The sequence below is a fragment of the Gorilla gorilla genome, chromosome 4, assembly GCF_029281585.2.
Source record: "Gorilla gorilla gorilla isolate KB3781 chromosome 4, NHGRI_mGorGor1-v2.1_pri, whole genome shotgun sequence".
Taxonomy (NCBI): domain Eukaryota; kingdom Metazoa; phylum Chordata; class Mammalia; order Primates; family Hominidae; genus Gorilla; species Gorilla gorilla.
In genome coordinates this window covers 168096250-168122019 of record NC_073228.2, presented here as the reverse complement: position 1 = coordinate 168122019, position 25770 = coordinate 168096250, and the positions used below count along the sequence as shown (strand labels likewise).

The 25770-nt window shown below is 34.9% G+C and overlaps 1 long non-coding RNA gene across 1 annotated transcript in view; it reads right to left on the bottom strand.

The window, feature by feature from the left end:
* Window positions 1-25770, bottom strand: part of LOC129533638 (uncharacterized) — a 65773-nt gene that overhangs the window by 19734 nt on the left and 20269 nt on the right. The window contains exon 3 of the long non-coding RNA XR_008679922.2: window positions 6241-6275. This is a non-coding gene — a long non-coding RNA (uncharacterized lncRNA). The remainder of the gene's footprint in view (window positions 1-6240; window positions 6276-25770) is intronic.

The following is a 25770-nucleotide window of genomic DNA, read 5'->3' as shown; positions in this document are numbered from 1 at the left end:
ATAATTTTTAAAAGGTTCTGTCTAAAACAGTTTACAACTCCAAGACCCTGAAAATCATAGTAATAATGAATTTACTCTTATAAGACATTTGTAAAGTTCTAACAGTTGGAAAAACTAGAAAGTCTGGAGAAACAAACATAATACTGAATGTTTATAAATCATTAAACAATGCATATTGCTTTAATGTGTGTAAATATAAAGTTAGTGCTTTTGTAGTATATCCAAGAAGAAAATCTAGAATATGTCTCTTTTTGGAGAAATGAGATGACTGGTCTGAACGATTTTTAGTAAGTAATTTTAAAACTAATGTTGAAAAGTTTCAAAACAAAGCACATATACCATTGTGTTGAGTATACGCATTCCTTAGGAAGAAAGGAAAACATATAAATCATATGAATAAATAATATGAATATTAATAAACTTTGAAATAGTTTGCCAGTGACTTTTCTAACTTTATAACTTCAATAAATATTTCATGCAAGATATAATTTCAGTAATTGCATATTCAAATTTATTAACTAAGTAAAAAGAACATTTATTTTTGCACCTCATATGTGGCCACTGGGATTTCATTCATGTTGGAGAAATACTATTCTTGATACCTTGTTTCCTTGTCAGTCATAAAAGAAAGAGTATAGAGTTTATGTTTGCTGAAAATATTCTTCCTTTTACAGACTGTAAAACTTCTCTTTTCTATTTTAATTCCCTTTCATCTTCTGAGTAATTTCGCATATTGACATATATTTCACATCAACATTTTCTTGCTTTTTTTGGTGTACCCTAGGAGAGACTCTCAAGTTAATTTTTTACATTCATGCCAGTTACTAACTTTCAAAAACTCCTAAAAAAAAGTCACTGTAGTAATAATTCATTCCTCCTTTAATTTTCACACCCTCAGTCAAATGAATATTTTACATACATTCCCCAAGGACTTAAACCTTTTGTAAGTGAAATTGGAAATGAAATAAGTCATGCACAAGAACAAGAATCACAAGTCTTCCAATGAATTATGTATTTTTAAATGCAAATGGTTCTATTTTCACAATACCTCACTGTTAAACATGTGCTCTGCTAGGAGCTGCTTTAATCTTATGCTACATATTTTATTGTATGTCAAAGTTAAAGCCATTAGCTATCCAAGTGTCAATCTAATGATGCCCAATTATCAGCAATTAAATAGTTCAGGTGTAGGAATTCAAATAGGAGCAGCTCTTATATAAAATACGGTTAATAGAAAGAGCACCTCAGACACACATGAATAGAAAAATATATATATTAGCTCGGGCAAATTTAAGCAAAAATGTCAAGGAAAGAAGACTTTATTATTAAATCTTCCTAGCTTTTAGCTTTGATCACAGACAACAATGTAATTTTACTTCCAAGTCATTGGGACCCTGAATGGGACAGCAGAATGCAATCCAAGTTACAAGTGACTAATACTATGAGATGCTCTTATCAAAACAGAGCAGAGGAAAATTGTACAAGCCTGTTGATAATATTACTCCTATATCTCTATAGACATTCAACACATTATTAATATGTTTCTGTGATTACAGTTTTCCCAGCTATATCAACAACTCCGAGTGACCTCACCTGAAAGCTAATTTTATTTTGTAAAAACTGACAGGTGAAGATGGAGACCAGTTATAAAAACAAAGGTAGTTTTGTAATTTTTATGTAAAGCAAACTCGAGACTCAATGATATCACACAGCATGTGAATTATCACCATCCTTGCATTTTCTCTTAGTCTTACAAATATTTCACATGTTCATGCTACCTATTGATGATATATGTATGTACACAAGATAACACCTTCTCAGTAAAGGCTAGAACAGCACATCTTTCTGATTGAGTAGATTACACCACATGGTAATGATGTGATCAAACTCCACAAGTTATGGGCCTCATCATTAGTTTCACCAAACTATGAGGTTTAAAAAAAAAAAAAAAACAGCCACTAAACATATACACAGCACAGTACTGTAGCAAGAGAATAATTTTGGCTTATCCAAATGATAGTGAATAATTCAGTACATTTAGAAAAAAAAAATATATATATATATATATCATGAAATGCATCCCAGATCCCAGTTTAAGTTCAAGTTCCCAACTGTGAACTCAGAGCTCATGGAAATACAATTATGTAGATTCCTCTTAGCAAAGATTTAGTAGTGGTTCCTTCATTTAACAGCAGTTTTTTCTTAGTGAAATTATTTACTTGAAGAGAGACTAATATGAAGGGAAAAAGGCAGTTCAACATAGACCAGGCACAATATAAAAAAAGTATTCATAGTTTAAAGTGTGTTAAAGTGTAATGATGTCACAAATAGACAAATCTTAACTGCGTCTTACCTGTAGTAGCAGAGTGTCTTGATACCGTTGAGTGTCGAAAAGATGCAAGTCTCTAAATTAGAAAACAAGGGGCTGTTTGCGCTCCCAGTTTCAGCACAGCTAGTGTTCTATGCGTAAGTAATAAATTGCCTCGTCAAAGTCGTCCCAGCCACGGTGTTCATGGGCAATAGTTAGAATCACTGCCCGAAGTCTTGCTTGATGCTGCTCCCACAGCCTCTGCCTTTGCACAGAGACCTAATGTAGGAGTGAGCCGGAGAACATCCTCTTCCCCCCCTTCTCTCCCCCTCCCTTTTGCGTGGTCTTTCTTCCTCTGTAGCTCACTCTCTTTCACGAATGGAGAGTTATCCTTTGGTTCGTTCGGCAGTCAAAGAGGACAGGCTGGCAGGCAACAGTGCAGCTGCCCCCATGCTGAGACACATGAATGTGTTGTGAATAAAGACAAAGCCCTGAACCAGTGCAGCACGTTACTCCCTGGAAAAGCGCTGCAATGATACTCCGCACTGCAACTCCTCAGGCAGGCAGGCAGGCAGGCAGGCAGAGCGGTGGACTGAATTTCCCTCGCTTTCCCTCCTAGGAACGTACATTATAAAGTTTGGCTCAGGACCTTGCCTCTCCTCTAAGGGACCACATTTTCTGTGGGTAAAAAATGTTTTATCAAATGTCTGGACACCCTGAACAAAACTATTTTAGATAGTTTTCTACTCTACTAAACTTGGAGAACCTACCTCATTCCCAAGCTGTCGCCAAAGTAACTGAATTTTCTAACTTTAGAAGATAAAAATCAGGTATGTTAGGCCCCAGATAAATGTTTTCATGGTAGGGGAAGATGAATTTCTCTAGTCTCAGTATTCCTGAGGGACTGAGTAGGGAGGGTTGGGGAGAGGTGAGCAAACAAACAAAAAGCATCCATATCTCACAGGTGCCAAAAATAGAAACTGAGATAAACTAAAGTGAAATTGATGAACGAGTCTGAAAGAAGGTAAGTGCAAAGAATTGAACAGAGTAAATTAATGGTACTCACTGGTTTCCTATAGCTATCATTCAGTTTTGATAACAAAAAATCATCCTATTTATATACATCATGCTTTGCTGTGGCTTTTGCAAGTATTAATAGACAAATAAACGTAGGCTAATATATACCACATATTTAAGAAAGATTTAGCAGATAATGGCCTACAGGTATTTGCATAAAGAGAGTCAGAAGTTGTTTTCATGCTAACAAAACTACAGGTGGTTACTAAACTATGGACACAGAATTTTGAGATGCACACTCTCAAATATTGGTCCTAATCAATGTATACTGTAACGATGAGACTTTTAAAGCACAATCATATAATGTAGGCAACAGTATTTGGTAAAATAATTAAGTATAAGTTAGGACGAGACTTTTCCATGAATGCCAAAACACCTGAAGTAAATAGTTGCTAGACTAAAATATAACTTTATTTCTATCCCTCATGAAAATGAAGTCTGCAGCTAAGTGTTCCAGGGCTAGATATGAGCTCCATGATATCAGGAACTAGGGTCCTTGTTGCTCCACCATTAGCAACACACTCCAAGATAGTATCTCAAGCTTTAGCCACTAAATTGATATTCAAACTTCAGGAGCTCAGAAGAATGAGGACAATATGTTCCCTATTTAAGGACATACCTTGGAAGTTGAACATGATGTGTTTTTGACTAGAAATTAACCATATGGCCAGAGCTTACTGCAAATGAGACTGGAAGACTAGAAAATAGAGTGTCTATGTGAAATGGCCATGTATATGGCTAAAAATCTGAAGAGTCTTTTACTTAAAAAGAAGAAAACAAGGGAATATGGGGGAAATAACAGTGTCTGCCATAGTAAGATTGATGGATATCGTAAGTGATATCACAGCATGCATTTCACCTTTATTCCATTGCGAAGTACAGTGTAATTTAGGGAAATGATTTCATGTTGGGCAGCAGACCTTGTTGAGTCTAAGCCTATCATGGTAATAGCATCATACTTGGAAGTAATTGGTTAATAAACCCAGACCTGAGCCAATTAGGGCATGATGTTCACTTGCTGATAGTCACTGGCTCAAGAACAGCATAGTTTCTTACACTGGCCCAGTGAAACGGAATGGAGGAAAAATTGTTCAGTGATGAATAAATGAGTTAGGGTCCAGTTTTAAGATGAATATGACAAATTGGAGACAAAGAAAGAAACTAGATATTTGAAGAAATCAATGTAGGTTTGGATTAAACAACTTTAGAGCCAACAGGAACTCAACTTCTAGTTATGTGCACCAATGTGTTACATCACTTTTTAAGTCACTTTGATATGCTTTTCTGTTAGTAACCAAAACATTCTTAATATACATTAAAAAACACTGTTCTTTAGCATTTAGTATACAATTCCTTGTCCACAGTCCTAATATCACGTGTGAAACTCCACGGTTTGGCGATATATATTTTTCTAAATTAAGAATAGGAAATATTAAGGGCATATTAAATTTCTACATATTCCAGATTTTCAAACTTTCAATTTATTTATTTAAAATGTTTCTAACAATTTAATTTTCATTGACATTCCATTGGGATTATTAGAAAGCCAATTTGTTGTAGAGCCAGGGACATATCACAAGCTCAATAGATTTAAATAGCTTCTTGTTTTTGTTACACTTATTACTTCTCAGGATCTAACTAGAATAATAAGCTATGCTGTATAGCTTTCTCTCACTTTAGTCTGTGATAATAAGTGTTGTATTTTAATAGCTAACATTTGCCCATGGGTGTGTTTACCCTATGCCCTATCCTCCTTTAAGTTTTTATAATGTATGAACTCATGTGATCTCCACAAGAGCTTTATGAGGAGTATATTATTATTATAACCTCAATTCACTTACAAATTGAGAAATGGATTCACACATTGTCTTAGTCTATTTTGTCTTGCTATAAAAGAATATCTGAGACTGGGTAATTTATAAAGAAAGATGTTTATTTAACTCAAGGTTCTGAAGGCTGAGAAGTTCAAGGGCATGACCCTGGCTTCCAGTGAGGGTTTTTGCACTGCCTCACAATATGGTGAAGAAGGTCAAAGGGGATGTAGACACATGCCAACGGAGGCAAACCTGAGGGACGTCCTGGCTTTCTGACAACCCAGTCTCTCAGGAACTACTCTCTTCCTGTGAGAACTAATCCAGCCTCATGAGAGCAAGACACATTCACTACAGAGAGAACATCACCAAGTCACTGATGAAAGATCCAATCCCAGAACCCAAACCTCTCCCCTTAGGCCTCACCTTTCAACATCACCCCACTGGGGATCAAATTTCAACATGAGTTTGGTGGAGATAAACCATAACACACAGATAAAACTGGTACAAGTAGAAATGAAAATAGTCAAATGTCTATTAGGGATATTGACATCACAATAAAACACCTGCCCACAAACAAAACAAAACACTCTAGGTCCAGAGAACTATACCTGTCAATTCAATATTTAAGGATAAAATGTACCAATTGACACCAAAATATCACAAGTCCTTTTAGCAAATAGAGTGAGAAGAAACACTGCTCGGCTAATTTTATGAAGCCAGAATTACCTTGACACCAAAATAAGGGAAAGATATCACAAAAAAGTAAAGGATGAACAAACATCTTTCATTAACTAAAACACAAAAGTCTTTAACAGAACATTGCAAAAAAAAAATCTAGCAATATATAAAAAGAATAACATATTGTGACCAAGAGGGCTTTAACCCAGGAATTTAAGTTTGAGTAAACATGAACAAAGGCAAACAATATAATTTACCATATTAACAAATCAAAAACAAAAGTTACATTATCATCTTAACTGTAGAAAACATATATGAAAAATTCAACACCTTTTCATAATAATAAACGTGGTCTATTCTTACCTGTTTCATTCAACCTTGTATTGGAACTGCAGCAACTACAATATGATAAGAAAAATTGGTCATGTATATAGAACATACTAAGGGATATTAAAAATAAAAATGTATCAAAATTAACAAGTAAATTTAGCAATATCAAAAAATACAAGTAAATCTACCAAAGAAGTCAATTGTGCCACGCATGGTGGCTTACACCTGTAATCCCAGCACTTTGGGAGGCTGAGGTGGGTGGATCATGAGGTCAGGAGATTGAGACCAGCCTGGCAAACATGGTGAAATCCCTTCTCTACTAAAAATACAGAAATTAGCCAGGTGTGGTGGTGCGTGCCTGTAATCCCAGCTAACTGGGAGGCTGAGGCAGAAGAATTGCTTGAACCCGGGAGGTGGAGGTTGCAGTGAGCTGAGATCACACCATTGCACTCCGGGCTGGGCAACAAAGCAAGACTTTGTCTCAAAAAAAAAAAAAAAAGTCAATTGTTACCAGTGAACAATTGTAAAACAAAAGCATAGATACATATGTAGACATAATTTATTTTAAAATAGCACCAAAACCTTGAAATACATGAAAATAAATTTAACGAAACATGTGCAATACCTAAGCTCTGAAAACTGACAAACTATTGCTGAGAGAAGTTAAAGTAGACTAAATCCATGTTCATTGCTTGGAAGAATCTATAATATTGTTAAGATGCCAATTCACCCCAAATTGAACTACAGAGTGAACTCAGACCCTATTATAATTGCAGATAGATTTTGGGGAAATAAACCAACTTATTTTAAAATATATATGAAAACAAAAAGGACCTAGAATAACTAAAATAATCTTTCAAAGGAAAAACATAGTTAAAGGATTTGTCTTATTTTGAAGACTTAAAAGCTATACTAATTAAGAAAGTGTGGTATTGATGTAGATATAAAGAATAATGGACTGAATAGAGACTTGAGAAAGTCCTTGATTGTAGTGGTGATTAAATGGATGTAGACACTTCAAACTCATCTAATTATTCACTTCAAATAGGCATATTTTATTTATTTTTATTTTTATTTATTTTTGAGAAAGGGTTTCGTGCTGTGTCACCCAAGCTAAAGTGCAGTGGCATGATCATTGCTCACTGTAGCCTTGACTTCCCAAGGAGACCTCCAAGGCTCAGGTGTTCCTCCCACCTCAGCCAACCAAGGAGCTGGGACTACATGTGTGTGCCACCACGCCTGGCTAATTTTTGTATTTTTTGTGGAGACTGGGTTTTGCCATGTTTCCCAGGCTGGTCTTGAACTCCTGGGCTCAAGTGATCTGCCTGCCTGGTCTTCCCAAAGCGCCCGAGATTACAGGCGTGAGCTACCATGACCAGCACTGTATTTTATTTTATGTAAATTATAGCTCAATAAATTTGACTTAAGAAGAAATGGGAGAGATACTGAGACACCGATCATTAAGTAACTTGCTTGAGATCACACAGTTAGTAAATAACAGAACTGCACTTTAAACTCTTTTTTTCTCTTAACCATTTTTTTATGCTGACTCTTGTTAAGTTCAGAACTGTTTTTGAGTATTAAGAATGAGAAATTTAAGTTAAATGATAGGACAAGGAGAAAGGAGAAAATGGTGGACATTTGCTTGAAGTGGAACTAGAATGTCTTTAGAATTTCATACAATTCCAAGGATGAACTTCCCAATCTATCTTTCTCCGTGGTATCTTTCTGGCTTTTTTGACTCTCACCGTAGATGATTCTTACTGTCTTATCTGTAAATTTATTTCACTTCATGTTTTCTGAGTTTCCGCTGATTTGCCTTATCCTTCCTACCTTATAACTTCAATTTGCTGCAATCTCTCATGAAGCTCACATTAGAATATTTTTCAAGTTAAGGTTTTCTACTCTTCTCCAGTTCAAATTTCCAGAAGAGGAAATTTGATGGATCCAATAAATGTGGGCTAATGCACAAAAGCCTCATCATAGGTCAAAAGCAAGGTATAGATTTGCTTTTCTTGGGTGTGGGGTTTAACCTTAGATTTATTAAAGGTGTGGCATGTGAAACTAGATTTATATGGTAAACACACAGCTGCTTGGATGGGATTATGAGTTTGGCAAATGCCATTACTGGCATATCTACTATGATATATCAATTTCAGTTTCCTCTGAAATCATTGCCAATACTTGTGAAAGAAATATGCATATTAATATATTATGTATATAAACATATACCTGTAAAAGATATATTCCTCCTGGATAGCACAGATCCTGGTGACCTTCTAGTTCTAGTCCAGGTAAAGTCTTAATGTTCTTTCCTTCCTTTATTTCTGTATCCTATTTTTATTAAAGTACTCCCTTCTTTTAGCTTTCAAAAAATATGTGTATGTATCTGTGTGTTTGTGTATTGTCAACATAAAAAGAAGTAATTTATTTTCTTAGCTGTCACAGAAAAATACTATGGATTTCTGAGATTTTTTTTTTCTGTTAGAGTAGGATTCTTGGCACACAGATAAACAAGATTGCTTTTAATTTTTGAGACTCTTAAAGAACACCGAGTTTGTATTTGCAGACCTATCCCTGGCCTCCTACACTCACAACTCCTCCGCAAGTCAAGTTAGTGAATGATGACCCATAAAGAGATAATTAGAACAACAGAAGAGGCTAATAAGTGAACATTAGTCATGCCTACTGAATAGGGTGAACATAGTTCATCCCACTCAAAATTCTGCTTAGCAAATTAATTTCTAATACCACTAGAAAAACTTTCATTATTTAATATGCCTTCTTGAATTTTTGTTTATTTTCTAAGTGAGGAAAAAGTATAACTATAAAATTATAAAGTGAAGAAAATTTGACCTCAGAACAGCTAAGTTGAATTTTCAATATTTTTTGTTATAGGGCAGAAAATATTAAAAGCTAGAGCAATGCACATAATTTTAGTGCAAAAATAACATCTGCAAGAAAATATATACTCCTGTATTTGAATGTAGTATTATTACTATTCATAAATGTAGCTAAGACAGGCAAAGTTGGACAGGGAGGATGGTCCAATTCTTTTTCATACGCTACCATTTTGAATAATAAATGTGAGTTTATTATTACTACAATCTTGGCCTTATACTTCTTGGACTAAATACGTGAAGTATTATATTGAGTACTACTAATGACAGAAGATATATAGCCTATGAGACCATAAATCTTTTTTTCAATTGGTTGACATTGCCACACATTTTTATAAAATCAATTACTATAGAAATCAATTTTGATGCAAATTCCAACCCCTACTCTAAGTTTTGCTTTCTATAGACAAACAAGAACAATCAATCTCTACTTTGTGTCCTGGTTCATATAACGCATAAAGTTAACCCTCATTTACTGCCTTAGCCCTTGTCTCATTCTTTTCTTGTTCAAGCAAAACATGACTAATTTTCCCTAATTTCTTATATGACATGGTTTACAAATCTTTTCTAATTCTATCTATCCATAGTTCACTGAATTCAGTATATCTTGTCAACATTCTTTAAAAAATTGTGTCCTTATGTAGTAGATAACTGAATTTCTGCCTGCCTAACATTCTTTCCTGGTAACAAAATCTGGAATTCCTTTTGTTTGCTGCTCCTTTAAGTCATCCTTGAGTTCAGATGACTCAGATCAAGTTGAACCCCACCACTGGCCACAGCCGTTGGCTGAGAGACAAGCACATGCTCTCTAATTGGACTTTTCTGAGCCCACCTGAGACTGAAATGGAGACTAATGGGGAAAGAAATCTTGCTTTCTATCCATATTGCTAAACCACAGATATAAAGTTAAAGTTATCGGCGACTGTTTTGCCTTTCTATTGATTTTATCTAAGAAATGATATACTACAAAGGAAAGAAGAGCTGACCCATAGACAAGGGCACATCTCTAACAGCTTCTAGATCCAGTCGAGAACGGAGCAGGTCCTTGGACTTTTCTGTTATTACAGACATAAATTCCCTTTCTTTTGTATGCCACTTGAGTAATATTTATTTCAATGGAAACGTGAAGAGTCTAACACCAGACATTATCCTACAGTAATCTGTCAAATGTAGACCCTATGCTTTGATAGAGATGCTGGAGATTCATCTTGACTCACTGCCACCAGACATATCTCCTCTTCTATTATCCCTGTGAATGTGTTTTACTGTACCTAAATGTATGACTATACACGTTTTTATTAAATTTTATCTCATTAGTTTTAGAAATTAGCTATCCTATGTAACTTTGTTTAACATCTCAACTTTTGATAAATAAGCATTTACAATCTTCATCCCTATTATCTGTTTAGAATGTTGAAAGGATAGTTATCCATGGCACGCCATCAGAGACTACTTCCAGATAGAACTGGGTCTGTTGATGAGGGCTCTGCCTGTGGTAGTAGAGCTGACTACATACTGTATCAGGATGTTAAGTTGGGGACTTCAACTGAGGCACGAAGACAGAGAAGAGATAAAATTAGAATCTGGCATTTTAAAAATATTTAACTTTTAAAAATCTTTCAATTCATAAAAAGGGGTCAAAGGAAGATAGAGATAATTTCTATGAAAAATTTGCCAACTTAATCATTGATTTTTATCTTGAATAATCTTTGAGAAAGCCATTGAAAAGCCTTTACATCCTGATAATACCACTTAAGAAAAACATTCAAGTTACCTTAATATTGAAAGTAAGGCCGAGAGCGGTGGCTTATGCCTGTAATCCCAGCACTTTGGGAGGCCGAGGCAGGCAGATCACGAGGTCAGGAGATTGAGACCACCCTGGCCAACATGGTGAAACCCTGTCTCTACTAAAAAATAAAAAAAATTAGCTGGGTGTGGTGGCGCATGCCTGTAGGCCCAGCTACTCGTGAGGTGGAGGCGGGAGAATCGCTTGAACTCGGGAGGCGGAACTTGCAGTCAGCCGAGATCGCAACACTGCGCTCCAGCCTGGGGACAGAGCAAGACAGACAGACAAGACAAGACAAGAAATAAGGTGGGTCACAGAAAGTAAGGCTGAAGATTTCATCTTCTATGAAGATTTCTTTGAGAAAATGATGCTGTCTATTCCACTCCTCACAGGAATAGGGGGTCATGTCACATGAAACAAATCAAAAGAGAAAAGGTTTAACGGGACTAAGCATGTTAGAAGTCACTGCAGTTAGGAAGTCTGCTGCCTGAGAAATATAGAAGACTGGAAATGTGCTGCTTACCTGGTGGCAAAACAAAGGAGGGGATACCATTGGTCTAGAATTTGCCAATTTGCCTGTATAGTTTGTCAGAGCAAACAGTGTGTACCTATAGCCAGATGTGTACCTGGAGAGACAGATTGGGGGCTGGGGAATGGGCAGAGATAGATATAAGGCATGGAGCCATTTAAAGCATTCACAATAAGAATGCCTGAAGGTACAATGATTTCTCAGTTTTCCAATAATGAGACCCTGGGTGAACTGCAGTACTTAAAACAAAGAAGAAAATCAAAGACTGAGGGGGGATTGGCCCAACTGAGGTAATTAATATACATTGCCTAAAAAAATGCACGTTTGTTTACATTGCAGGCCTACAGATAATCCACACAAGTTTTGATAAAAAGACTCAGCTTTCAAAACCTGCCAGACTGTGAAGCCATCTTAGGACATAGTAGGCAAGTAAGAATTTTCTTGCCCTTTGATGTATCATTCCTCTTTCTTCTATGACCTTAAGGATGTCCAAAACTGCAAAATGAGGTAGAAGAGAGAAGGACCATGTTCTTTCCTCTGTTTTCCACCTAAAGTACTCTGGTGAGGTGAAGGAAGATTAATTTAACTAATCTGAAACATATATAGAAGTTGTATTATTATGTGAACATATATTTAATTTTTAATGAATATATTTGTAGCTTAAAGTGGCTGTAAAATATTTAGCTGTCTAAAATGGTTCAGAAAAGCCAGGGAGCTGCCCAGGTTTTCATCCAGGACTGTGAAAATACTGCTCTCTTGGATCAAGTCTAAAAAGGCCAGTGAGAGACAAAAAGAGAGATGCTTTCTGATTTCATCTCATAGGTCCTGTTTGTTCTGTGTACTATGGCCTTACTTCACTAAAACCTCATTCCTTCATCTTATAAACATGAATGGGGTTTGAGACATTTACAAAAACCTTGCTAAAATCTAGACGTTCTCTATGTTTTATTAATCACCCTCAACTAGACAATTTAGGGAAGGAAACAAAATTAGTCTGTATTGCTTGGTTTTAGTGGCACCACACTGCTGCCTCCAAATAACCATCACTTTGTTTTCTGAATATTTACAAATGTTCTGATTAATAATTCATTCTAAAGTTATTACAGTGACTGATGTCACCTGACTTTCAATATTAAGATAACTTGAACGTGTTTCTTGAGTGATATTATCTAGATGTAAAGGCTTTTGAATGGTTTTCTCCAGGACTCACGAAGGTGAAGATCCATGATTAGGCTGATACAATTTCCTAGAAACACAGAGAACAAGTTAGACAGCTTCCTGTTGCTGTTGTTGTTGTTGCTATTGTTATATAAGTTCATTGGAGAGGGTGATTAGGTTGGGCAGTAAGTTTTCAAATGTAATGTGCTCTTCTGATAATACTTTAAATATTAGTGATGTACTTAAAGACTCTAATGTTTAAGTCAATTAACACTAAATGCTTTTATTAAGCCAGAGGACAAAATGCTTTGGTCTGATTCCTTTCTCTTGACTTGCACATACAGTTTCACAAATATTGTCTTAGGTGGCTTAACTGTCATAGAACCACACCTTTTCAAGATTGTATTCTACTTTGTCAAGGAGTGTCACACAGAAGATACTGAGAGAATAAAAGAATAAACTGATCATTATAAAGGCCACTATTTAAATCTTTCTACTTATTCTAATTTTTTTACTATTTTACAATTAACTGAAATGCTAAATTAATAATAGTGACAGAACCTATCAAAACCTCTGGGATAGAACAAAATCAGTGCTAAGAGGCAAGTTCATAGCATTAAATGCCTACATCAAAAAGTATGAAAGAGCACAAATAGACAATCTAAGGTCACACCTCATGGAACTGGAGAAACAAGAACAATCCAAACCTAAACCGAGCAGAAGAAAAGAAATAATGAAGATCAGAGCAGAACTAAATGAAACTGAAACAAAAAAATACAAAAGATAAAACATAAAGCTGGTTCTTTGAAAAGATAAATAAAATTGATACATGATTAGTGAGATTAACAAAGAAAAGAGAGAAGATCCAGATAAGCTCAATGAGAAATGAAACGAGAGATATTACAACTGATACCACAGAAATACAAAAGATCATTCAAGGCTACCACGAACACCTTTACACGCATAAACTAGAAAAGCTAGAGAAGATGGATAAATTCCTGGAAATACACAACCCTCCTAGATTAAACCAGGAAGATATAGAATCTCTGAACAGACCAATAACAAGCAGCGAGATTGAAATGGTAATAAAAAAAAATTGCCAACCAAAAAAAAAAAAAAAAAAAACAAAGTCAAGGACAAGATGGATTCACAGCTGAATTCTACCAGACATTCAAAGAAGAATTACTACCAATCTTATTGACACTATTCCAAAGATAGAGAAAGAGGAAATACTCCCTAAATCATTCCATGAAGTATCACCCTAATACCAATACCAGGGAAGGACATAACAAAAAAGAAAACTACAGACCAATATCCCTGATGCAAAAATCCTCAACAAAATACTAGTGAACCAAATCCAGAAGCATTTCAAAAATATAATCCACCATGACCAAGTGGGTTTCATATCAGAGATTCAGGGATGGTTACATACATAAGTCAATAAATGTAATACACCACATAAACAATTAAAAACAAAAATTACATGATCATCCCAATAGATGCAGAAAAAGCATTTGACAAAATCCAGCATCGCTTTATGATTAAAACTCCCAGCAAAATTAGCATAGAAGGGATATACCTTAAGGTAATAAAAGCCATCTATGAAGTACCCACAGCCAACATTATACTGAATGGGGAAAAGTTGAAAGCATTCGCCCTGAGAACTGGAACAAGACAAGGATGCCCACTTCCACTACTTCTATTCAACATAGTACTGGAAGTCCTAGCCATAGCAATCAGACAAGAGAAATAACTAAAGGTAATTCAAATCAGTAAAGAGGAAGTCAAACTGTTACCGTTGCTGATGATATGATTGTATACCTAGAACACCCCAAAGACTCATCCAAAAAGCTCTGAGAATTAGTAAATGAATTCAGCAAAGTTTTAGGATACAAAATTAATGTACACAAATCAGTAGTTCTGCTATACATTGACAGTGACCAAGTTGAGAATCAAATCAGAAACCCAACCCCTTTTACAATAGCTGCAAAAATGAAAAATAAAATACTTAGGAATATGCCTAACCAAGGATGGGAAAGATCTCTGCAAGGAGAACTACAAAACACTGCTGAAAGAATCATAGGTGACACAAACAAATGAAAACACATCCATGCTCACGGATAAGTAGAATATTGTGAAAATGACAATACTGCCAAAAGCAATCTACAAATTCAATGCAGTTCCCATTAAAATACCACCATCATTCCTCACAGAACTAGAAAAAAGAATCCTAAAATTCACATGGAATCAAAAAAGAGCCTGCACAGCCAAAGCAAGACTAAGCAAAAAGAACAAATCTAGAGGCATCGCATTACCCGACTTCAAACTATACTATAAGGCCATAGACACCAAAACAGCATGGTACTTGTATGAAAATAGTTACATAGACCAATTGAACAGAATAGTAAACCCAGAAATAAAGGCAAATACTTACAGCCAACTGATCTTCAACAAAGCAAACAGAAACATGAAGTGGGGAAAGGACAACTTATTCAGCAAATGGTGCTGGGATAATTGGCAAGCCACATGTAGAAGAATGAAACTGGATCCTCACCTCTCACCTTATACAAAAATCAACTCAAGATGGATCAAAGGCCTAAATCTAAGGCCTGAAACCATAAAGATACTAGTAGATAATGTTGGAAAAAAACCCTTCTAGACATTAGCTTAGGCAAAGACTTCATGACCCAAAACCCAAAAGCAAATGGAACAAAAACAAAGATAAATAGATGAGACTTAATTAAACTAAAAAGATTCTGCACAGCAAAGGAAATAATCAGCAGACTCGATAGACAACCCACAGAGTTGGAGAAAATCTTCACAATCTATACATCTAACAAAGGACTAATACTCAGAATCTACAAAGAACTCAAACAAATCAGCCAGAAAAAAACAATCCCATCAAAAAGTGGGCTGAGGACATGAATAGACAGTTCTCAAAAGAAGATATACAAATGGACAGCAAGCATATGGAAAAATGCTGAACATTACTAATTATCAGGGAAATGGAAATCAAAACCACAATGCAATACCACCTCACTCCTGCAAGAATGGCCATAATCAAAAAATCAAAAAATAACAGATGTTGGCCTGGACGTGGTGAAGGGCAATACTTTTACAGTCTTGGTGGGATATGAACTAGTACAACAACAACGGAAAACAGTTTGGAGACTCCTTAAAGTACTAAAAGTAGATCTACCCCATTTGATCCTGCAATTTCACTACTAGGTATCTACACAGAGGAAAAGAAGTCATTATACGAAAAAGCTACTTGCACATGCATGTTTATAGCAGCACAATTTGCAATTGCAAAAATATGGAACCAGCCTAAATGTCCATCCATCAACGAGTAGACAAAGAAAATGATATATAGAGACACCATGGACTACTACTCAGCCATAAAAAGGATTGAAATGATGGCTTTCGAAGCAACCTGGATGGAATTGGAGACTATTAGTCTAAGTGAAGTAACTCAGGAATGAAAAACCAACCATTGTATGATCTCATTCATATGTGGGAGCTAAGCTATGAAGATGCAAAGGTGTAAGAATGATACATTGGACTTTAGGGACTTGGGGGGAAAGGTGGAGGGTGGCAAGGGATAAAAGACTACACATTGGGTACAGTGTACACTGCTTGGGTGATGGGTGCACCAAAATCTCAGAAATCACCACGAAAGAACCTATTCGTGTAACCAAGCACCAATTGTTCCCCAAAAACCTATTGAAATAAAAAAGTTAAATTTTTTAAAAACTCGAAAAAATAAATAAATATTTTTTGACTGGCTACTTTACAGTTAAGTGAAACGCTAAATTAAGTAAAAATTTTTTGCATACTAAGTTTCTTGTTTTAAATTTTAGATCCAGAGGGTACATGTGCTTGTTTGTCAAATGGGTATTACATGCATAATAGTGGCAATTGGGCTTCTAGTGGCATACTAAGCTTTTAAAAAATAGACTTACATTAAGGAAAAAATAATAATAAACAATGCAAAAAAGCTTTCACAGTGGAATTCCTGACACATGGTAGACACTCAGTAACATATGTGGAACAACTGAATGAATTAATACAAATTTAACAAAGTAATTTAAAAGCAATATCCTAAATACACATCCTGCCCTATTTCTTCAAGATATTTCTGTGAATATATTGAATGAAATGTTTGTACAGATTTAACACATGAAATTGCCAATGTTCTATTTTGCCAGATTTATCGAGGTATAATTGGCATACAACAAACCACACCTATTTGAAGTGCACAACTTGATAAGCTTTTACCATGAACGCAATGTAGTCTAACCTCCTTGCATCCCCAGGCAACTGGTCTGCTTTTTATCACTATAGATGTGTTTGCCTTTTTTTAGAGTTTTATAGAAATGAGAATCACACAGTATGTAGCCTTTTTTTTTTTTTTTTGCGGGGGTAGGTTGGCTTCTTTCACTCAGCATAATTATTTTGATATTCAGACATGTTGTTGAGTGAATCAGTAGTTTGTTCCTATGTGTTCTTGAGTAGTATTCCACTGCATAGATCCATCACAATTTGTTTATTCATTTATTTAGTCATAGACAATAGGGTTTTTTTCAAATTTTTGGTTATTATGATTAAGACAAATAAACATCTCTATCCAAATCTTTATCTGGACTATGCTTTATTTTCTTGCAATAGATTCCTAGGAATGGAATCTTGGATCACAGAGTAGGCGTATGTTTAACATTTTAAGAAACTGCCATTTTTTCCAAAGTATTTATACCATTTTAGGTTCACACAGAAGTGTATAAAAGTTTCACCTCTTCTCCATCCTTAACAACAGTTAATAGTTCAGTGTTTTTAATTTAGCTATTCTAGTAGTATGTAATAGTTTCTCATTGTAGTTTTAATTTGCATTTCCCTAATGACTGATTATGTTGAGCATCTTTTCATGTGCTTGTCATTCATGTATCATTTAGTTTGCTGTCTGCTCAAATTTTTGTCCATTTTCTGTATTTTTATTGCTCTCTTGAGTTTTGAAAATTTCTAATATGTTATTGATATAAGTCTTTTAACAGATATGTGCTTTGATAAATTTCTCTATCACCCTATGGTTTGTCTTTTTATTCTCATATGAATGTTTTGAATAACAAGATATCTTAAATTTTAATGAAATCCCATTTATTTATTTTCATGGATATTACTTTTGGTGTTGTATCTAAGAAATCTTAGCCTACCTCACAAAAATGTTCACCTATGTTTTACTTCAAATGTTTCACAATTTTAGGATTTATGTTTAGGTTTATGCATCATACTGAATTAATTTTTATATATGGTGTGAGCTATGGATCAAAGTCAATTTTGTGTGCATATGTGTATGAATATCCAATTATTCTAGCACCATTTTGGTGAAAATACTGTCTTCCCCCACGGAAGTGCCTTTGCCCTTTATATAAAAAGGGCATATGTTTATATATGTTTGATACTATTTCTGGAATCTATTTTTTCCATTGATTTATGTGCTTTTCTTTATGCTAATGCTAAACTTTCTCAATTATTGTAGCTTTACAGTAAATCTTCAAATCAAGTAGAATTGGCTAAATCAACTAAGTTTTTTCTTTTTTAATGACGTTTTGGCTATTTTAGATACTTTGCATTTCCATGTAAATTTTAAACCAGTTGGTTAATTTTTGCAAAAAAGACTGCTGATACTTTGATTGGGATCTCAAAGAATCTGTGGATTTATCTGAGGAGAAATAGCATTGTAACTATATTGTGTTCCAACTCTTGAGCAAGATGTATTTAAGCCTTCTTTATCTTCCTGAAATGCTGTAGTTTCATTGAATAAGTTTTTCACATCTTTTGTGATACTTACCCTTAAATATTTCCTAATTTTGATGCTAATTAAAAGGTATTGGTTGGCCGGATACAGTGGCTCACGCCTGTAATCCCAGCACTTTGGGAGGCCGAGGTGGGTGGATCATGAGGTCAGGAGATCGAGACCATCCTGGCTAACACGGTGAAACCCCATCTCTACTAAAAATACAAAAATTAGCTGGGCATGGTGAAGGGCACCTGTAGTCCCGGCTACTCGGGAGGCTGAGGCAGGAGAATGGTTCGAACCCGGGAGGCGGACCTTGCAGTGAGCCAAGATCTCGCCACTGCACTCCAGCCTGGGTGACAGAGCGAGACTCCGTCTCAAAAAACAAACAAACAAAAAGGTATTGATTTTTAATATTTCAACTTCCAATATTTTAATGTTTGCTTTTTGCTTATCAATTTGTATCACACAACCTTGTAAAATTCACTTATTAGTTGTAATAGCTTTTTTTGTAGATTCCTTGGAATATTGTTCATAGAAGACAATGCTATCTATAGAGAAAGGCATATTATTCTTTCCTTTCCATGCTGAAGTTTTCTTATTTTTCTTGCTTTATTCCTCTAGTTTAGAGCCTCCAGTAGATTCTATACATTCTTGTCTTGTTCTCAATATTAGGGAAAGAACATACATTGTTGTATCTAATATTAAATTTAATGATACCTGTAGATTTTGCAGAGATGCAATTTATCAGTTGAAGGAAGTTCCTTCATATTCCTAGTTGACTGTGAATTTTTATGAGAAATGCATAGCGTTTTCTGTAGGTTTTTTGCATGACTTGAGATGATCATAAGGTCTTTTAAAATTTTATTAGTATTAATAATTGGGTGAATTAAATTGGTTGATTTTTGAATTTTAAACCAATTTTGTATTCCTGTGATAATCCTCACTTGATCATTATATTTTGCATATTCACATGTTTGAATATGATTTGCTAAAAATTATGCTTAAAAATCTTTGTGTATTTATACAGGAAAGCTGTTGGTCTGTGTGGTTTTGTGTGTGTGTAAAGTTATTCAGAGCTTGGGAAAATACTTAGGAAGTATTTCGTCCTTCTTAATTTTCTGGAAAAGTTTGTATACATGTATATTGCTTCTTTCTTAAATGTGTGGTAGAATACACTAGTGAAACAAATGGGCCTGGAGTCTTGTAGGAAGAACAAATTCAATTCCTTTAATAGACTTAAGTTTATTTTGGTTTCTTCTTTCTGGATTGAGCTTTTATAGTTCGCATCTTTCAAGGAATATGTCAGTTTCAGCTAAGTTTTCCATTTAATAGGCATAAAAGTATTCATAATGTTTGTTTATTATACATCTAGTATTTTTGAATCTGTCATGTCATATCTCTCATTTCTGAAATTGGTCATTTGTATCTTCTCTTTTTTTTCTAATCAGTCTGGCGAGAAGTTTTTCAATTTTGTTGATTTCAAATAAACAGCTTTTGATTTCATTAATTTTGTTTTTCTGTTTCTATTTTATTATTTTCTACACTGATTTTTTTCCCCTTTGGGGTTTATTTCTTTTCCTTCTAGATTCTTAATGTTGGTACCGAGATCATTTATTTAAGACTTGAAAATTTTTTTAATATAGGTGGTTTATCCTATAAATTCCTTTCTGAGAACTATTTAGCAGCATCCTGCAAATGTTAATGTTGTGTTTTTCTTTTTATTCAATTCAAATTATATTCTAATTTCTCATTTAATTTCTTTCTTAATTCATGGATTATATATAAGTATGATATTCAGTTTCCAAATATTTTGAGATTATTCCAAATATCTTTTTAAAAAATTAGCTTGCAGTTTATTCCATTGTGGTCAGAGAACATTCTTTATATGACTTGAATTTTTTTAATTTGATAAGACTTGTTTTATGGCTGATAAGCTTTGATCACACACATATACACACACACAAATATCACAAGATATTTTGAATTTTGCTTTGTTGGGTGCTATATATTTTTCCATTCCCATATATATTTTTGAGCTTTGTTCTAGAATGTAGTTAAATTACCTAAACATTGTTTGATCCATTTTGTTCTTGATTGTGAGATTTATTAAGCTGTAAGAGAACAACCATAGTTTAATTATTCCCTACTAGTAAGTCTAGATTCTTCTGTGCACTGTGTCCAGTGCCCCCAAATTACATTGTTCTCCAACATAGCTGATAGGAAAGCCATGGCTCAGAGCCCTATGTAAGCACCAGACGCTGTTCTCATTAACACTTTCTGATGGTTCTTTCTTCTGGCTTGGGTAGCTTTCTCCCATGGTACTCAGCTGAGTACTTGGGGGAAACCCTCTAGAGATCTCCAAAGTTCGGTCTCTCAGCAACTGTCTCCATCTTGGGCTCCTGTTCCGTGAACTCCAGCTACCTGAATCTCTCTGGATTCTCATCTCTATCTTCTCAACTTAGGCAGTCCATGAAGCTCTGTTTGAGTTTGCTCTCCCTGTACCATGGACTGAAAACTCTCTCAGAGAAGTAAGCTGGGGTAACTCCAGGGCTCCACTAATTGCTTACCAGCTCCCAAGGATCACAGTTCTTGTTTGCCTGATATCCAGTGTCCTGAAAATTATTATTTTAAATATTTTTCTTTTTAAAAAATTGATGTAGGCAAGAGAGAATATCTGATCCCTGTTGAACTTAATCGGAAGTGGAAGTTTCCTACTCTACCACATTCAACCCTTTAAACTCACAAATTCTATAGTTTATTATTCCTCGACCTAAACATGTTGCATATTTAAAATAAAAATTTCTCAATTAATCTCATATTACCAATATTATTCTGGAGATACGCTGATAAATCAGAAATTTATATTCTATATTCTAAATATTGATTTATTTTCCCTGTATTCCTTGATATATTATAGACATTTCTGGAAACTGACAATATATATTTTACAGATTGAAAAGACTATAACCTAGAAAGAACACTTTTTGCCTTTACATTAAAAATATTTTAATAGCTACCAAAAGATGCTGCTGACAGCTGTCAAATGACAGACAACTTATATAAAGAAGTTGATGATCCAGATGAAATCTTTTTATTTGAGTTTGACATCCTACTACCTACTTTTTCTAAGATCTATGTACTGATGTGAGATTGTGAATTTCTTCCACCTTATGTCGTTATGTAACACCATGAATCATCTCTTCAGCATACCCATAAGTGAAACTTGTCAGATTTCAAAAACGGTGCCCTAAAACCACAGATCCTATATCACTTATTCAAATTTTAGAAAAGTTATTTCTATTTCTTTGCCCTAGTCACTAAAACAGCCAAGTAAACTACCCTGTTCCCAATGTTTGCATTTGCTCACTAATACACTGAAAAAATTAAAACCTCAGGTATGAATTACATGTTCTTCAGATTAAGATCCACCTTCATCTGCTTCAGATCCTTACCAGGTTTTATACTTTTAATAACTGAATAATTATTGTGTTCTCATACTTTCTATGATATACTTATCAGTATCCAAATCATCATAAGGGAAAAAAAAAGGACGGAAGGACAGAGGGACAGACAGACAGACGGATGGACGGTGGGAGGGAGGCAGGGAAAGAGAAAATTGATGGATGCAGGAGCTCTGCAAACTTAGAGAAAACAAGAAAAGAATGGCTAAGTTTTATTATCTCTATAAGGTTTGTCAAACTGTTCTTATGTCCTCTGTACTTCTCCCATTTTATCTCTGAGGATAGTTAAGTGACTTTTTTGGGTACAATACCTATTTAGTTAATGATAGCAGAATCTGTATAGCAGAATTTTGCATCTTCATGATAGATGAAATCTTTTAAAAATTGTATCAGATGACATCTGTCATTACCTCAAAGAGAAGCAATTTTGCTTTCTCACCATTCAGTGTTAATACTGTGAATTTATTCCACTGAAGCTAAGAATTTTCTTGGACTGACATTCTTTAATTCACTTTACAGATTAGCTTTTTAAAAAAGGTCAGTGGCCTGTGAAAAATGAAATTTAATTCACAAAATGTATATTATCCCTACCTTCCCAATTCTTAGCTCTCTGGATTTCCTGCTGCAGATTTTCTCTCACTTACACACACAGAATATATAGCATTGTTGCTTTTCTGAGAGTCTCTTTAGTTTGACTCAAATTTATCTCTTTGTTTTTTGTGTTTTTCTTTCTGTAAAATGGTGATGATAGTATTTAAACCATTATGTTACTAAGACAATATGTAAAATGTCTGATATATAGTAATACTCAATAAATGATAAGTATTTCTGTTTTGTCTTATTTCTGAAACTCCCAAACATGCCTCATTCTTTAATATTAGCCAAAAGTATATTGTGCCTTGGATACTGTTACTGCCTTAATACCATGGCTTTGCTGGACTTGCCACTTAGAAAGACATGCACTAATCATATGCCTACTTCTGAACCACATTTTACAAAATCTTGTTCTAATTCTATTGTCTTCTCTTATCTACATGTGTAACTCCTCTCACTCACCTCCTTTACTGTTCACTTTCTAATATTTGTTTTGGCACCTAACCATCTACTATCTTCTGCATAGTTTCAATGCATACTGAGTTATGTGTGTTTAACGTCTTGTCTTTCCAACAAGACTGTCTACTGCATGAAAGTAACTCTTTTTATTTCCTACACCCACTACTCCCTTGCTTCAGACGTTTTAGATATTTAATAGATATGGAATGAACACTTGAATGGAACTGTATTCAGACTCTCTATACCTAGTTTTAAGGACTAACCTAATGATAAAGGAGAAACGAGGACTGATTTTACATATGGTTCAATGTCTCACCAGCTCATTTTGATTTGTCTCAGGTGTTATGGTCTTTCTCTTGCATTTATTTTCAAGTTTGCTTTCTAATGGCAGAGTCTTCTAATCTGATGCCTCTGCCCTAGTTAAGACTCTTTGTGTTATACTAAATTCTCACTTTAAAATACTATTGTTGTTGTTCTTCTTATATCCTACCCTGCCCCCAGTGAAATCTATAATCAGAGTGGTCTAAAAAGGGGTGATAGATGCAGCTAATGTTAAAAAAATTCTGCTGAAAAGGACAATGACCAAAAAATAGATTCCAAAATACAAACGAGTAGGACATATTATCCCCAAAGTGCTACGTGTGTGTATGTTTGTGTGTGTATGTGAATGTGTGTAAGATGTTCATCCAGCAGGTCACAGAATTTCTATATGATATCAATAATATAGCATATACGCTTGTTTTGCTTTTTGGGGATTATTCCATTGTGAAGATAGTCAAGGATATTTATAAAACCAAAGTTTTGTCTCTTTCCCATCACCAAGTTTTACCAAAGGAAAGACACAGATGTTCAATTGAGCTTTGAAGTTCTATTGCTTGTAATTTGAGTATTTGCATTTCCATATGCATTGAACCCATAAAGCTAAGGATAATACAGAGATTTCAGGATTTTTATTGCATGGTAACATTTATCACAAGCCAGGCAATACTAAACTACTCCTCTAGTATAATGATTTTTAAATTATCCCAAGCATAAAAATCACCTCAATTTCACTGTTTGCCAATCTCTATCGTGCTTTTAAGTTGGATGAAAAGTAGCATTAGCCAATTTTTAAAAATGGCTTACTAAAGAGGAAAAAGAGACAGCAAACATAAATACCTCTGAGTATCTTTATAAAACAGATGAAATACTTAAGTGAATATGGACATCTTATTTTCCCCCACTTACTGGTATGTTTGCTTTCCAGTCCAAACAACTGTATATATACTAGGCTTGGATTCATAGCGCTGAAGGCATATTTTTTATGTGAAATTAATTGATAATCCAGGACACTTTGGATCTTTGGATATAGCCCTGTCTCCTCAACTTATTCAGGATTGTCTGTAATATGCAACACCAACCAACTTCCAAAAATAAACTCAATAATTGAGTGTCAAAATGCCCACATTTGGTTTTCAGTACTAATGAAATATAATATTTCTGTGCTTTTTTTCTTTTCATTCAATAAACATTTTACTTTTTTATTCTTTTGACTGAGTCTCACTCTGTTGCCAGGCTGGAGTGCAGTGGCATGATCTTGGCTCACTGCAACCTCCACCTCCTGGATTTAAGCGACTCTCCTGCCTCAGCCTCCTGAGTACCCAGGACGACAGGCACATGCCACCACACCCAGCTAATTTTTGTATTTTTAGTAGAGACAGGGTTTCACCATGTTGGCCAGGATGGTCTCGATCTCTTGACATTGTGATCCGCCAACCTCGACCTCCCAAAGTACTGGGATTACAGGTGTGAGCCACTGCGCGCGGCCTACTTTTTTATTTTTTAAACTTGTATTATGAAAAAATAAAATAATAAAATTTTTAAATTATGTTTTTTAAAGTTTTATTTTATTTTTTATTGACAAATAATTGTATATATTGATGTGCTGTTTGCATACATGTATACATTTTGGGATGACCAAATACGGCTCCTTAGCATATCCATCGTCTCAAATATTTATAACTTATTTGTGGTGGGAACATTTAAAATCTTTTCTTTTAGTTATCTTGGAGTATACATTATTATTAAGTATAGAGTTAAATTTTTTAATTAAAATTTTTAGTGATTATACTTTCAAAACCTGTGAAAAGTTAACAGTGCAGCCCACTTAGCTTTGTAAGTGCAGAAAAATAGGCCTTTATTTGCCGCAGTGGATTAAAAAATAGTGTCTCATATCCTTAGTATACAGAGCTTGTTTCCTAAGAAGAGATAGTATATATATGTGTATACACACACACACACACACACACACACACAAGAATATCCAAAATAAGACTTTTTAGGAAGGTGGGGGAATTTGTGCTGGAAACCTTGACTAAGAAGAGTGTCAGGAATTTTTGATCGAGGTCAGGTCTCATGCACTGGGCACCCAGCAGCCCTGCAAAGTACTAGTGCTTTGAAAGACAATGCCCGAGTTTGCAACTGTGAAGCAAGACACCTATGATCATGCTTCCCAAGGATGCAACACAACTTTGGTACAGGCAAGAAACAACCAACAAGGACACTGGCACATAGTTGAAAATTGCAACTTAGACCAGGACAGACCAGTCTGCTGTAGTAATAGCATCAGGCATCCCAAAAGTAAGAGGTACTATTCAGCAAATAACCCTGTTTCTCCTTCTCCTTGGTATGCAGAATAAAAATGACAGCTTTTGGAATAAATATAGTCGGAAGTCCTCAGCCAGTTTGGTAATGCAATGTAGGGACAAGGCTCATATAAGTAGGTCAGATAAAATTTTGAATTGTTGTTAAAAATACACTATAGGTGGAACTATATTTGTGCCTTGACAGTACAGAACAGATATTGTAATAAATATCCATATTGGATATCTCTGTGTCTGTGT